We start from the raw sequence: 13,598 nt of genomic DNA on the forward strand, positions 1-13,598 counted from the left end.
AAGTTGTTGCACATGCCATGGTCACTCTGATGCTTCTCTCCCTCCTACTGCATGGCTCTGGCACTTTCAGAAACTCTACACTAACCTTCAGGGGTCAGCTCACTTAATGAGTTGGATAAATCATTTCATCAATTTGCCTTCAATTGATGAAATTACAAAAGTAATCTTTGTGAATTCACGAGTCCTTTTGTGCTTCCTCTTATAAACTGTAAAATAGATAATTTGTGCTGCACTTTAAATGTACATACGTAACTATTCAGTATTGGATTACTAAAACCCTAAGAAGGGGTGTGGGTAAGCACAGGGAAGTGGAAGAAGAGTTGATGGATGTGCAGCATTTATGCAGCATTGTCCAGGTTGTCTTTCCCTGTCTCTTAAAACACTGCAATAAGTCAGGTATCAGGCTTTTTTTTAGTTTTTCTTTTTACATTTGCAGCTTCACATAGAAAAAAGCAATCAATCCAAGCAAAGCTATACACATCAACAGTCAGATACTGACTTCAAAACCCTTTAATTTCAAGATAGGATCATTTCTAGTCTGTGTGAAGTTCTAGGCTTCACCCCACACTAGCACCCTGCACTGACCTGCCTCTCAGAACCACACTCAGCTGCTCTCCTGTCCTCTTTGCTCCTTGAGATAGACTCCTTCCCTGCACGGACAGCTTTGTATTTAACTCAGATGCAGCCATCTTGTACCACATAGCATTTACGTAGTTAGGATGTGGGCAGTATGAGACTTAAATAGATCAGCCAGGGTTTAAACAGCACATTATGTCTGCCAAATGGCCTTGTTAATAGGGTCACAGTTAGATGTGTGATTTTCAGATAGTGTATTTTCATCAGGGATCAAGAGAGACTAAAAAGTCATCATCTCTGAAGAGCAGTACAGATAACTCCTACTGATTTGTCTCCAGGGGAACCAATCTCTCTGTTGACTGTAATATTTCCTCCTAACATTTGTGATTTCACTTTTCACCACCCAAGTGTTAGATGCTTCCTCAGAATTGTAAACAGTTTTGTTTGCAGCTCATCTCTTCAATTCTGTCCTGAAATGCTGTCCTTTCCAACTTAATATCACATCTCTTTAAAGTGTTCTGCTTGTGCACCGTATGTACCCGCAGACAACAAACCAACTAAAACTTTTACATATATATACATATATACACAGAAACACACACATATATAAATAAAATCAACTTCTCCAGCAGTTCCACTTGGCCTCTGAAATACCAGAATGGCTGCATCTCTAAAGATTGCCCTCTCTAAGGAATTTTCACTTGCAGAACTTGTCACCTCAAAGCTATTGGACCACCATCATAGGTATCCTCTGTTAAGAGAGAGGAATATGGAGTGTGCACTGGTCTCACTTATTTATCTGTATAAAGCAGTGTTTACCACCAAGTTACTGCCCAGCCAGTCACAAGGCTGCATTAACACTCAGTAAAACTGAGTTTTATCTATTACCTGACCAGAAGATGGCCCTATACAGCCATATCCAGAGGACAACATTTTCCTTTCAAAATTAGATAGGGACATTACTGTCCCTGAGGATACCTGAGGACAAAAAGTGCAAGAACAACAAGTTCTCCCCCTTACCTCCTCCTGATGCCTTAATTAAATATTGTCTTTATGAATTATAAACTCTGAAAGCTGAAGGCCCCTCCAAGGACAAAACAGCAGAGACTTTTTTCCAGACCTGCTTGATAAAAAACAATATGTGAAGCTTTACAAGAGACCTGGGTCCCAGACATACAGCTTTTTAGATGGGTGAAAGTGAATATAACTGTAAGATAACTTGTTGCTATGAAGCCTATTTTTGTCTCACTTGTTTCTGCCTGTTGACCTCAATTTTGTCAATTTTGCCTTACATTAAATTAAATTTATTTTTCTCTAGAACCACAATGCTGTTCTATTAAAATACTGTTTCAAAGGGGCTGGTACCAATCACAGAACCTGGAGGTTCTTGTTCCCGAGAAGGGCAGTCCCTACAGAGACTGAAGTCATAGTTCACAGATGTTCCAGAGGCATTAGGAGCATCCCATGGCTCATTCAGTAATCGCTTGCTGTCCACTTAGTATTAATTTGTTCACTGAGCTGTGTAGAAATTGGTACAGGGGGATGATCTGGTAGGTAGTCATACCAGGATGACTACTGGTAGCAGCAGGTTATGACTAGAATCCTTTAAGCAACTCCAATGAATTTAGGAGCCTTTTAAAATCCTGGTTTCAGAAGTGGACTCTGCAAAGTCAGGAAGCCCTGAGAGAAGCACACCTGCAATAAGATCTGCCTACCTTTTTTAATTTGTTCTGTTTCCTAAAAGCATGTCAGTTACCATTGCTTGCACACAAAGGCTTTGGGTGGAGCAAAGCTCAAAGCTAGGGCACAGGTCCAACCACAATACCTAAATGGACCAGTTCACTGATTCTGCACAGCCCCTGATGGAATTTCTTTCCTTCGACTTTCTTATACAGCGACTGGTGAAACACAAATTTTCTTAGAATCATAGAATCATAGAATTGGCTGGGTTGGAAGGGACCTCAGAGATCATCGAGTCCAACCCTTGAACCACCGCTGCGGTTGCTAGACCATGGCACTGAGTGCCACATCCAGTCTTTTTTTAAATATCTCCAGGGATGGAGAATCCACCACTTCAGTGGGCAGCCCATTCCAATGACGGATCACTCTTTCCGTAAAGAAATTCTTTCTAATATCTAACCTAAACTTCCCCTGGCACAACTTAAGTCCATGCCCTCTTGTCTTGTTGAAAGTCGTTTGGTAAAAGAGCCCAACCCCCACCTGGCTACACCCTCCTTTCAGGTAGTTGTAGAGAGCGATGAGGTCTCCCCTGAGCCGCCTCTTCTTTAGGCTTCTTCTCCCGATTGCATTGCCACCTGTGGGTTGATGCATCATGTGTATGGCTTCATTTCTACATGCTTCCCAGGAGAAGTGAATACTAAGGACTATTGCACTCCCATGACCCTCAAACAGAAAGCCCACCTGCACATCCCACGTTCTGTACAGGGTAAAATAAGTAATTCTGTTAACACATTCACATTTTGTAAAAGAAAAGAGCACTGCCAGCAGTCTTTGGGCCAAGTGTCTTTAGCATCCCTACTCAAATTCCTATATGGACAGCAGTTTCTTTACTTCCTTCTGTCTGTGAAGAAAAAATTGGAAACTGGACTCTGCTCCAATTTCCAATGTACACAGTTTAATCCATCTCCCTTAGGTAAAACACACCGAACCAGGTGAAGTTACACTGGTTTTCCAGGGCAAGCCCAAGTGCTTTGTTAACTCAAAAGCTAAATGCTGGTCACTGAAGAAAACTAATTCATACCTTGGAGGTTAAGATCAGCACTGCCTTCATTTGTCAGCTTTGCTGTCAAGGAAAGCAAGCAGGAAACCAAGCAGAGACAGGTTCTGGAAGCACAAGAGGAGTCCAGCAAGTACCAGAAGGCTCTAATTTAAAGCATATGAGCACATCTGAACTATTTCAGCAATTCCCTAACAGTACTAAGTGGAAAGTAGCTTGGCAGAAAATGTAGAAGATTTTAGCATGCAGGCTTAAATGTGAGTCTATTGCACTGCCTGACGATGCTGTGTTCCCTTTTGTCTGAGTTAACTTTAGGGTAATCATTAGCAGTTTATGGGGGGGAAAAAATGTTTGCAAGGCTTATATAGGCTTACACTGAGGAAATTCAAAGTGACTGTGGTTTTACATAGCAAAATAATACTGAGTAAACTGCAGACACCAATCGGCTCCTAAAATTTACATATGCTAAATCTCCATGAACACACAATGTCTAGGGGCATTCTAATTTCTATTTCCATAATTTTCCCATTCCATACAAGATGCTAGAAACAGTATTTTTTTTAAACAGACAGAAAGTCACAGGAAACAGAAGAGTTCACATCTACTTTTTAAAAGATCAGAATGAAAGGGAATAAAATAATTCCTTCAGCTACATTAAATACATAGCATATAAATAGTCACGTTGAAAATGTCTGCCAGTTACATGGCCAAATTAAATGCCTAGATAATTGGTACAAAATAATTGGTACAAAGTTAAACTCTCATCTAAATAGCTGTGAAATCACAGATGGGAGAATGGAAATGAGGAGGAGGTGTAAAGTTAGCTCAGATTATGTCATGTTTGACTTGACCATTTGAGAAGCTAATCCTTTGCTAACATATCTGTTTTCAGACTTATCTCCTTTTCATAAGGTGGAATCAGGTTTTGACTGATGTTATGTAGAGGATAGTTTTAATCTGATCTCAGGTTTGGGATGGGGGGGTGGCAGTTGTTTCACTCTCTTTCAGATTAATGAATCTTTAATCACAGTGATGGGAAAAAGTTAATCGAAAAATTAATGAAAACACTTCAGTGGCTGTGATGCATAATGAATAATAAGAAGGATAACAACAGATGCACTCTGCTTGATGGCCCAATTTAAAATACTTCATGCCCAATTACAGACACACTCATTTTCTATAAGGCAGACAGTTGGATAAGAAATAGATTATAATTTTCTGCTTTATGACTACTATATAGAATACCTAAGGTCATAGCACTAATGATTTACAGAAAACAATAGTTTCCATAGGATAGATGTATGATAAGGGGTCCCATTTCTCACCTGGCATACAAAGGACCCCAAGAAGCCTTGTGAAGGAAAACCACAAGAGATAAGTCTCATTTTACAAAAATCACCACAACCAGAAGAGTTTGTCCTTGAACTGCATCACTCAGATGAAGAATTTCTGGTTAAGGCAGAAGACTGGGGTACAGTCATGTCCTGCACAGCTACATACTCACCCTTCTCCACTATTTTCCCTCCCACAGGACCAATTTCTCTCCCTCCCTCACTTTTACTGTTTCTCTTGAACAAGGGAAACTTTTCCCTGGAGTAGAACTAGCTGAAGGCCTTTCACTTTGGTGACATCCTCTTTTGAATGCCCTAGACAGCCAGACAGAAATACAGTTCTGCTTTACACAAGGAACTCCATAATGTCTGTGCAATAAATTCCTTCTGATTTAAATAGGAAAAAACCAAAAAGCCCAAAACAAGTAGCAAAACCAAAAAAGCCATAATATGAGGAATGACCCAAAGGACAACCAGTCAAAAAAGGTCCAGACCAAACTATTCACTTCAAAGTAGGAAATTACAAGATTGTGATTCAACTTCCCCTATTACAAAACCACAGTTTGAAAATTCTAGGCAAGTTGTATATGAGGACAAAATTCAAAATGTTCTCTTTAGTCCCCCTGTTTTCACAGGGCACCGTTCAGGTTTGTGGGTGGTGGGGGGGTTTTTTGGGGAGTTTTATTTTTGGTTAGTTTTGTTGTGTTGTTGCTTTTTTTTTTTTCCCAAACTAGAACTTAGTTCTACCTCTGATGAACTGGTTCTTTTGAAAGAGAAATCTGCTGGGAAATGTCTGACTGGATATACTTCGGGCTTTTGCACAGCAGAAGTTCAATATTGCATAAGATAACCTGGCATAAACCACGTACTGAGTGCCTTAAATGGAGTTTTCAAAATGACAAAGTTTCTGCATACTTGTTTTGTCCAGTACAAATTTGTATAAAGGTGACTCCTCAGATTGCTACTGGGATTTATGAGAAAAGTCTTTGAACTCGATGCTAACTGCATCTGCCTGTTGTCTGCACAGGCGAAAAACACCTCAGAGAAACAATTGATTGACTTATTAAACCTCTCTGAATAGTGCTGAAGTAAGGTCACTGTTTTAACAGCATCTTATTTAGAGACTCTCCCTTTTATTGATTTGGGTAGAACATAAGGGCTAGAGAGTGAAGTTTAAAAAAAAAAAAAAAAGAAAAAAAAGGCAATATGATTTAAACTAAATTACTTTGGCTTACTACCCAGGGCAAAAATACAATGAGGTCTGAAATAGGTCAAGTTCTGTTTTATCAGCTGCCACCTTATTCAGTCTGGATGTGTGAAGCTATTAACCATCCATATCACTGTTTTATCTAAAAAAGATAATCTGTATTACTGGGAGAATAATTTTAAGATCCAGGAACTGGTAAATAATCATGTTTGAAAAGGCCTAGTAAGAAGTGGGGTTTCATATATTTTTCACTGGTTGCCCTACAGGTACAGATTACCTCAGTAAAGTCTTAACATAAGACATTAGCAAAAAAGGGTATGTATCAAGATTCATATCACGTCACCTCACCTAGAACAAAGCTCTTACTGCCAGTTAAACAACAGCCTGGTACCTGCAGAGACTATTGAATCAGAGCAGTCAGTCCAGCACTTAGTTCTACCTCTGACTGAGCCTGACAGGAAACACTTTAGGAAGTTTATAAGACTAGAAAAACCTGCCCTGCTCCTTCCCCCATAATACTATAATGCTCAGGGGATTTTTCAAGCCAGAGACCATGCCCTTGTAATGTTTTTGTTCCAGAAGTTTATCTACAAAGTTTGCTTGTGGTCATCAACAGCAGCATGTGGCAAAGAATCCCACAGTTTCATTTCGTATGATTTTTAAAAAGCCTTCTGGACTAGAACAGAATTGAAGAGGGAAAGAGTTTCCAAAAACTATTCCTAGGCAGGAAACTGCATACCATCAACCTACCACTGGAGCTACAGCATTTTCCATCGTGTAAGGAAATTACAAGCTGCAACATTAGGAAGAGAAGATGACATTAAGAAAAACATTTCAAGAATACCTCCTATCTACTGCTTCATAATAGTTCAGGTTCTCTGCAAGATTCAGTGAGACATGCTGGAGTTGTATAATCGATAAATACATGGCAGCAGAACATACAAGCCCATACTACAATAGTACCTGTGTAAGTCATAAGCAAATATAGGTTTGCAATCTCAATTCTGTAATCACCCATGCATCTAATGCATAGAGGAAGCAGACAGTTCTCTCAATCAGTGCTGGTTTTCTGTTTCTGGGTGAACTGTCAGCTTTGAAATTAGCTTTGCACTGTTCAGTACAGAAGCTTTTACCTATCAGGAAAAGCAGATCTGTTCCAACAGCAAAGGCATGTGGGGTGACGGGGTATAGGTGACAGGGTGGTACTTGGTATGCCAAAAAGCATAATTACTGTGAGGTGTTTATCAGTGACAGCTGATGGGGTGATGAAGGGGGACCTACAGGAATATTTTTTTTTTGTTTGGTTGGGTTTTTTTGTTATAGACAACACTGAAGCGAGAAAACAAACTGACAAGACCCTGACAGTCTTTCTAGTGTTGTCCTATGAGACCATCATGTGCAGACTGTACTGCTTGCCAACAGCTACTGTGGCACTCAGAAAGCACGGTAAGCACCAGCACATCCTGTGACCTCACCACTCCTCAGGGCAACACCTTCCCGGCCATCTCTAGCAACAGAGCTAAAGCACCACAGCTATAATTTCCTGTACTTCAAGGAGAGTATTGCTGCTTTCATATGTTGCTCTTAAGGAAAGCAAGGCAACTTCTCAGAAATCTCATGCCCATTTTTTTTTTTTTGTTTCTAGAAAAACAAAAAACAACCAAGCTATAATATCACCAACTTCCGACTCCGCCTTCAACACATCAGTTAGCTATAGTTGTCTTAACTATGCCTTACTATGCCTTAACTATGGTACTTACCACTCTATTTTTGATGGGATAATATAAGATAGCTTGCACATTATGGGGAGACAGTAGGGCACCTTCCGAATCCACAAAAAAAAAAAGAAATTTTGGAAAATACTGCCTGAGTCTGATCACCTAGAGGATGGTTCTGTTACTAGGTGGGAGTGCTTTTAAGTATCCTTGTTTCCACTATGGTCTGACATATCCTAATAAAAGACAAAAATCACACAGCTTTGGCAGAGAATAGTCATATCTACTGTGAGAATGTATTTTTCTTTTTGCTTTATGTTATTTTAAAAATCTGTCTTTAGTATTTTTTTTTGTCCTTTGCTAAGGAAGAAAATAAAAATCATGGTAAAAATGGTAGAAAATGGTAGAAAATGAAAATCACGGTAAGAATCAAACTGCATATGTTTAAAGTGAAAACACTGTTTCCCCTTTGGGAAAAAAAAAAAAAAAAAAAAAGAGAGAGAGAAAGAAAAAAAAAAAGAAAAAGACAAAAACCTGAAAAGCAAACAAAAATCCCATGTCATAGCTCTATGAAGAGCCAGCAAGCAGGAAGGAACTTCAGAGCACTATGATAAATATTGCTCACAAAAGAGAACATACATTTTTTTTATTTGTCAACATAGCAAGAACATTCCTAGACATGGCAACATGCATGTTTATATTAAGCATGTATATTGCTGACAAATTTGTGCATCCTATTTAGCACCTATCCTACAGAAATACCTGCACAGACACTTGTGTGAGGCCAACCACCCCAGTCCATCACAGCTGCAGTGCATTTACCACCAGCAAAGACATCAGCAACCCCTTGCAGCTGGTGGCTCTGCCCAGCAGCTGGACTGAGGCAAAATACTGGGAAAAAGCAGGTAGGGTCTGTACAGGGAAAGAATTTCAGTGTGTAATATATCTAGGGGTAAGGAAATAGGGCTGATTTGAGAGTCAGGCTACACAACAGTAGGATTAGAGCAATATTCTGTATGTAGATCAAGTAAGAGCTGTAATAGGACTGAGGAACTAGGAGAAAAAGGAAAGGACTCAGCTCTGGGGAGATGCAGGGAGGAGCTTTGGAATACACCAGAAATATGGCTGTTCACAATCTGATCTTCCCAGAATGCACATAATTCTCTTCAGAATACTTCACAATATTAATCAGTTGATGCAGTACAGGACCCCTCTTCACTACTGTAGGAGGTTATCTCTGTTGTATTGATGTTGAAATTGATGCAAAACAATCACAACCTCTCAGATACCAGAATTACAGCAAATACAAGTATTGTGAAACAGAATCACAACTAGAATTAGCACTCACCAAGACTGACTCCCAGTACTCTGCTTAATTCACAGGTTTTTCCTTTCAGAGGGAGGAACACCTTTTCTCAGGAAGGTCAATTATACACAGCTGCCCCATCACCTCAACCAATGGCTGTTGTTGCTGCCTAACAAATAACAGCAAAACTCTTTAAGAATAGATAGAGACTTTGTTCTTAGTGAGGTTCATCTGTGAGATATATCTGATCAAAGTTATAGTTCATGAGAAAAAAGATGACAATAGAATAGGATGTTTGTCCATCTTTATGATTTTGGAGCATTCCTGTAAGACTGGAGCAGCAGCATGTAGGTCCATGGAAACATTCACTTCTAGTTAAATTATTGTTCCTTTCCTCAGACCCTTGTAGAAATGCTTGTGAAGCAGGAACTATCCAGGAAACCATAGGGTCTTCTGTACTACAGGTCAATCTTCAGCTTGGGAAAGAAGTTGTGTACAAACTAAAATGCATGCCATGGGGACAGGCTCCTGATATAGCTTTCCAAGCCTCCAAATGCCTAGCTCAGTTATTTAAAATGGTGTCCTCGAAGAAGCTCAACACCAGCTATGAATTGCAGTCAGGAAAATAGAGACTTTGATCAACCCTGGTTGCTACATAGACCCTTCCATCCATGTTTAATACCACCTAAAATCTCTCTATGCTACAGTCACCTCAGAAAATCTTTCCTGGAGATCAATGGGTCTCAAAGCACTGGATGGGCATAGCTCCAAACCATACACAGAGGGGCAGGGGGACAAAACATATATATGGTTTTATAGTAATCCATGAATGAAAGCTCCAGGGCCACACAGTGCTTTGGATAAGATTCCTCAGTATTCCTGATACAGAAGTTGCCTTTTCTTTTGGGCCATATTTCCTCATTTCTTTCTTCTCATTTTCTTTTTTTTTTTTTTTTTTTTTTTTTTTGTTTTTTTTTTTTTGTTTTTTTTAATATGTTTAGGTTTGTTTCAGTTCAGATGCATTTAACATCATGTTAATACTCAGCCTCATACCCTAATGAGAATCAGTGTGACATTATTTATTAATTGTAAAATAATTTACTTCTGTGATGGTGAGGCTGAACCATGGCTCCAGTAGAATGTTATTTTTCTTACCAGCTGTAATGAAGTTGGTTTCACAGGAACACTCTCCCAGTTGTAATGAGCTGCCTGTCTCTTGCCACTACAATCTGGTGAGAGAAATAAGACCAGCTGAGAAATACTTTATACTTTGATCTCTCTCAACAAATCAGTTCAAGAGCTCTAAAGTGGAAACCCCATGGAGAAGGAAGGGGAAGAAGAGAAGTTCAAGCAGGGAAGTTTTAAAGCTGTATTTGATTTGTTTCACTCGAGCTCTGGTAGTTAAAAAATAAAAAAAAATCACATCTGCCTATCTTTTTTGAGCTGTCTCAGCTCTCTTAGGCCCTACCACACTCCAGATCTTGGACAACCCTGTTTCAGTGATAGCCAAAAAAAATAAGTATATATATATATATATTTATAAAAAAACCTGACATCTTGAAATGTAAGCTGGTTGAGTTGAATTCCTCCTGTTGCAAATGTATCAACAACCTTGTTACCTACCTCTTAGGAGAAAAATGAATTGAATTTTAAAAAGTACAATAAGAGAAGGCAGGGGTGGAACCACAACAGGTTTTGCTCCCAGCCTTTGATGTTAAGCTGCTCTGAATGAGCAAGCCATGAATCCTGCCTCTGGAATCTATTCCGCACACTGCTTTGCAACACTGGGGCCAAGGAACTCAATAAAGCTTTGAGCATTAGCACCCTCAAGAGCTTTAGCATCAGCTGTATGAAGGAACTTTGTATTCCTCTTACACTCTTGTAGTCTTTTTTGTTTGTTTGTTTGTTTTTTGTTGCCTGCTAACTTGCTAACTTGTTGCATGATCTGGGTTAAGCCCCTTCACCAAAGTGGCTCCATCTTTTAAAAAATGATGAGGCCTTCCTACAGGGAGGCTACAATATAATATCTGGGGGAAATCATTATCAAGAGTTTTGTGCCACCAGAGAGGGTTTCCTCTATGATCAGCAGTTCCCTTTAAGAAGTGCTAAAAGTCTTTTAGTAAAATAGAACTGGAATAGCAGGAAAAAAGAAACAGATTTCAGACATGAAGTTCCACATTATCTCCATCTAAAACTATCCTCGTTTTCCTATCTCAGTGCCACTACTGCTACTTCTAGGTACCAGAACACACCAGGAAGGTGAATCTGTGCACTATGTGGCCATAGATGTTCAAACCAGTGATGTGTCCAGGCAAGTTCTAGCTCACATTACTGTCACATTGTATTCAACTAGGGATTTAAGGAGGCTTTAATTCTAGGCCCTGAGGTGGCCTTTTTCCTTCTCATCTGTGTTCTGCAGCACATATTCACTCAGAGTGCTCTTCCAATGAGAAATGCCAGATAAATTCACATTTGGAATCTTACGCATTTTAGCAAAAAGCATATCAACTAGATTGAGTGCCAACAGAATGTAAGATAATGTGGTAGTGGGGAGGGAATATTTTTCAATGTATTGGGTTTTATACTTTTAATACCACATTCTATTCCCAAGAGAATTTTGTAGCTATGAAGATTGTTAAAAAACAAACAGAACAAAACAAAAAAACCAAAAAAACCCCAAACAAAACCAACAAAACCCAAAAAACTGAACCACAAAACAAACCCAAAACGTTTGAAGTTCAGGAAACTGAATTTAAAATCTTCAAAATTCAGAAAGAAGTACAGAGATGGTGACAGTGCTTACAAAATAACTCTTCTAATTGATATTCAGTGGTAAATGGCATTTTAAGAAAAGTGGAGAGCTGAGAAAACAGACAGAAGAAGGAGGAAAAAAACCCGAGTGAATAAATAAAAAGCATTCAAGTACAACACTAAATAAGCTAATTATTTACACATGTTCTTCTCGGGTTTTGTGTTTGCCACTATCTTATGTGCACTGACAGCAGAAACATAACAAAACTGAAATAAAACACGGTTTTAATTATATAGGTTTTCAGAAGGACTTAATGTCAGCATAAAACAACTTTCATACGTGTCCTATCTCTTTCTGTAGAAGTATGATGGAAATGACAAGGGTGAAAAAAAAATAAAAATGCTGGTACCTTACATAGCAGCATCCAATGAATTAAACACAAGTGTGCCTAGTGCTGCTCTTTCCCCCCCTAGCTTGCAGTCTGACATTTCTGAGGGGAGCTAAAGTTAGTATTCTCTGAATGGTAGAGTGAGCTTATGTTTAAAAGCAAAGAGAGACATTACTGGAGCATGGAGGCATGCATGCTTGAGCAGGAGCCTCTCAGGCTCTCCAGCTGAGCTGGACCCATCAGGACACTGCCCCAGTTTGCAGGAGAGCGCATATCTTTGGGGAGCCCACGTCTACTCTGACTAAGGTAGGAAAAATTACACTGGCAAAGTTGTTCTGCCCATTCCCTAGAGGGTTTTGCTGCTTCTAAAAGCCAAGTGTGTGCAATATTTACAGTGGTCATATCAGCTTACTTAAGCACTGGACTTGGCCAAGCAGTTATCAGTGCTGGTGGGTTGGAGGGGATGCTGCCTGCTGAAGCCCAGCTCCAGATTCCGGCGCCAGAGGCACAGGGAGCTCTTAATGCCCAGTTTGGCTGCTGTAAGGAAGCAAGAAACAAATGCAGGATTAAGTGTCACAGCAGATTACTGAGTAGGATGCCTGCTTTATTGTGATTCTGAGCTCCACAGATGCCAGGATGGACCGCTCCACGCAAGTGACCAGAAGGTCACATAGCTGCATGTCTAGGGCCACTGGCATTAGGCACTATTTGCAAGCTAAGTGTGGATGTGAACCAAAGCTGACTGACAGGAATGTGCATCTGTTGAGGCAGCTGGGCCCACAGATGACATTCATTGCTAGCTGAAAGCCACCAACAAACGTGGGTGTCTGCTGTCAGGGTATTAAATCCTGCGTAGGCTGGTGTGGGACCCAGATTCTCTTACAAGCTGCCAGCCACCATTTCACTCTGAAATGGACCAGCTGAAAAGCCAGACACAGATAAATTAGTTTTGAGAGGAAATACAGTGGGTAATAGGCTGAAAAACAAAACGGTTGTGACCCTTGGTTTTCTGGGATTCACTAACACAGTGCACTGAATTGAATGCCCTTGTTCTGTTATCTGTCAGCTGCAAAGATCACATCCCAGCACTTACCCTCGATCTTCCCACAGCTTAAGATTTTTACTAATTCCAAAGAAATAAGCAATTCTGTTGAGAGAGCATCCTAAGCCTTCAGGCCTTTTCTCCAGTACTACTCAGGAGACACATTGTACTGATTCATCTTAAAAAGTCTGTGCTTCACTTCTGTAAAATATTGCAGGTTGGAGGTGTGTGTTTTAACAACAGTTGGCACAGGGCGTTGGCAATCCAGTAGTTGTCACTGCCCTATCTGGAATGATTTCTGTGCCCTGGGTATCATTTATCCCACTTCTCCCTGTCTAGAAGTTAGATATCAAGCTGCACTAATTATCTCAGCTCCCCTATTGTCAATTGAGGGAGGAAGGGGGACCTGCATAGAGTCATTCCACCCTAGAATATCACATTCTTGCAGATCTCCGTAAAGGTTATGTCTTTATCATGGAAATCAGAGGATAATAGCTCTTCATCTTCACAGGCTGAGGCTCTCTTATGGTACCTTTTCTGCCAG

This window comes from Calypte anna, chromosome 2 (genome assembly GCF_003957555.1).
Source record: "Calypte anna isolate BGI_N300 chromosome 2, bCalAnn1_v1.p, whole genome shotgun sequence".
Lineage (NCBI taxonomy): Eukaryota > Metazoa > Chordata > Aves > Apodiformes > Trochilidae > Calypte > Calypte anna.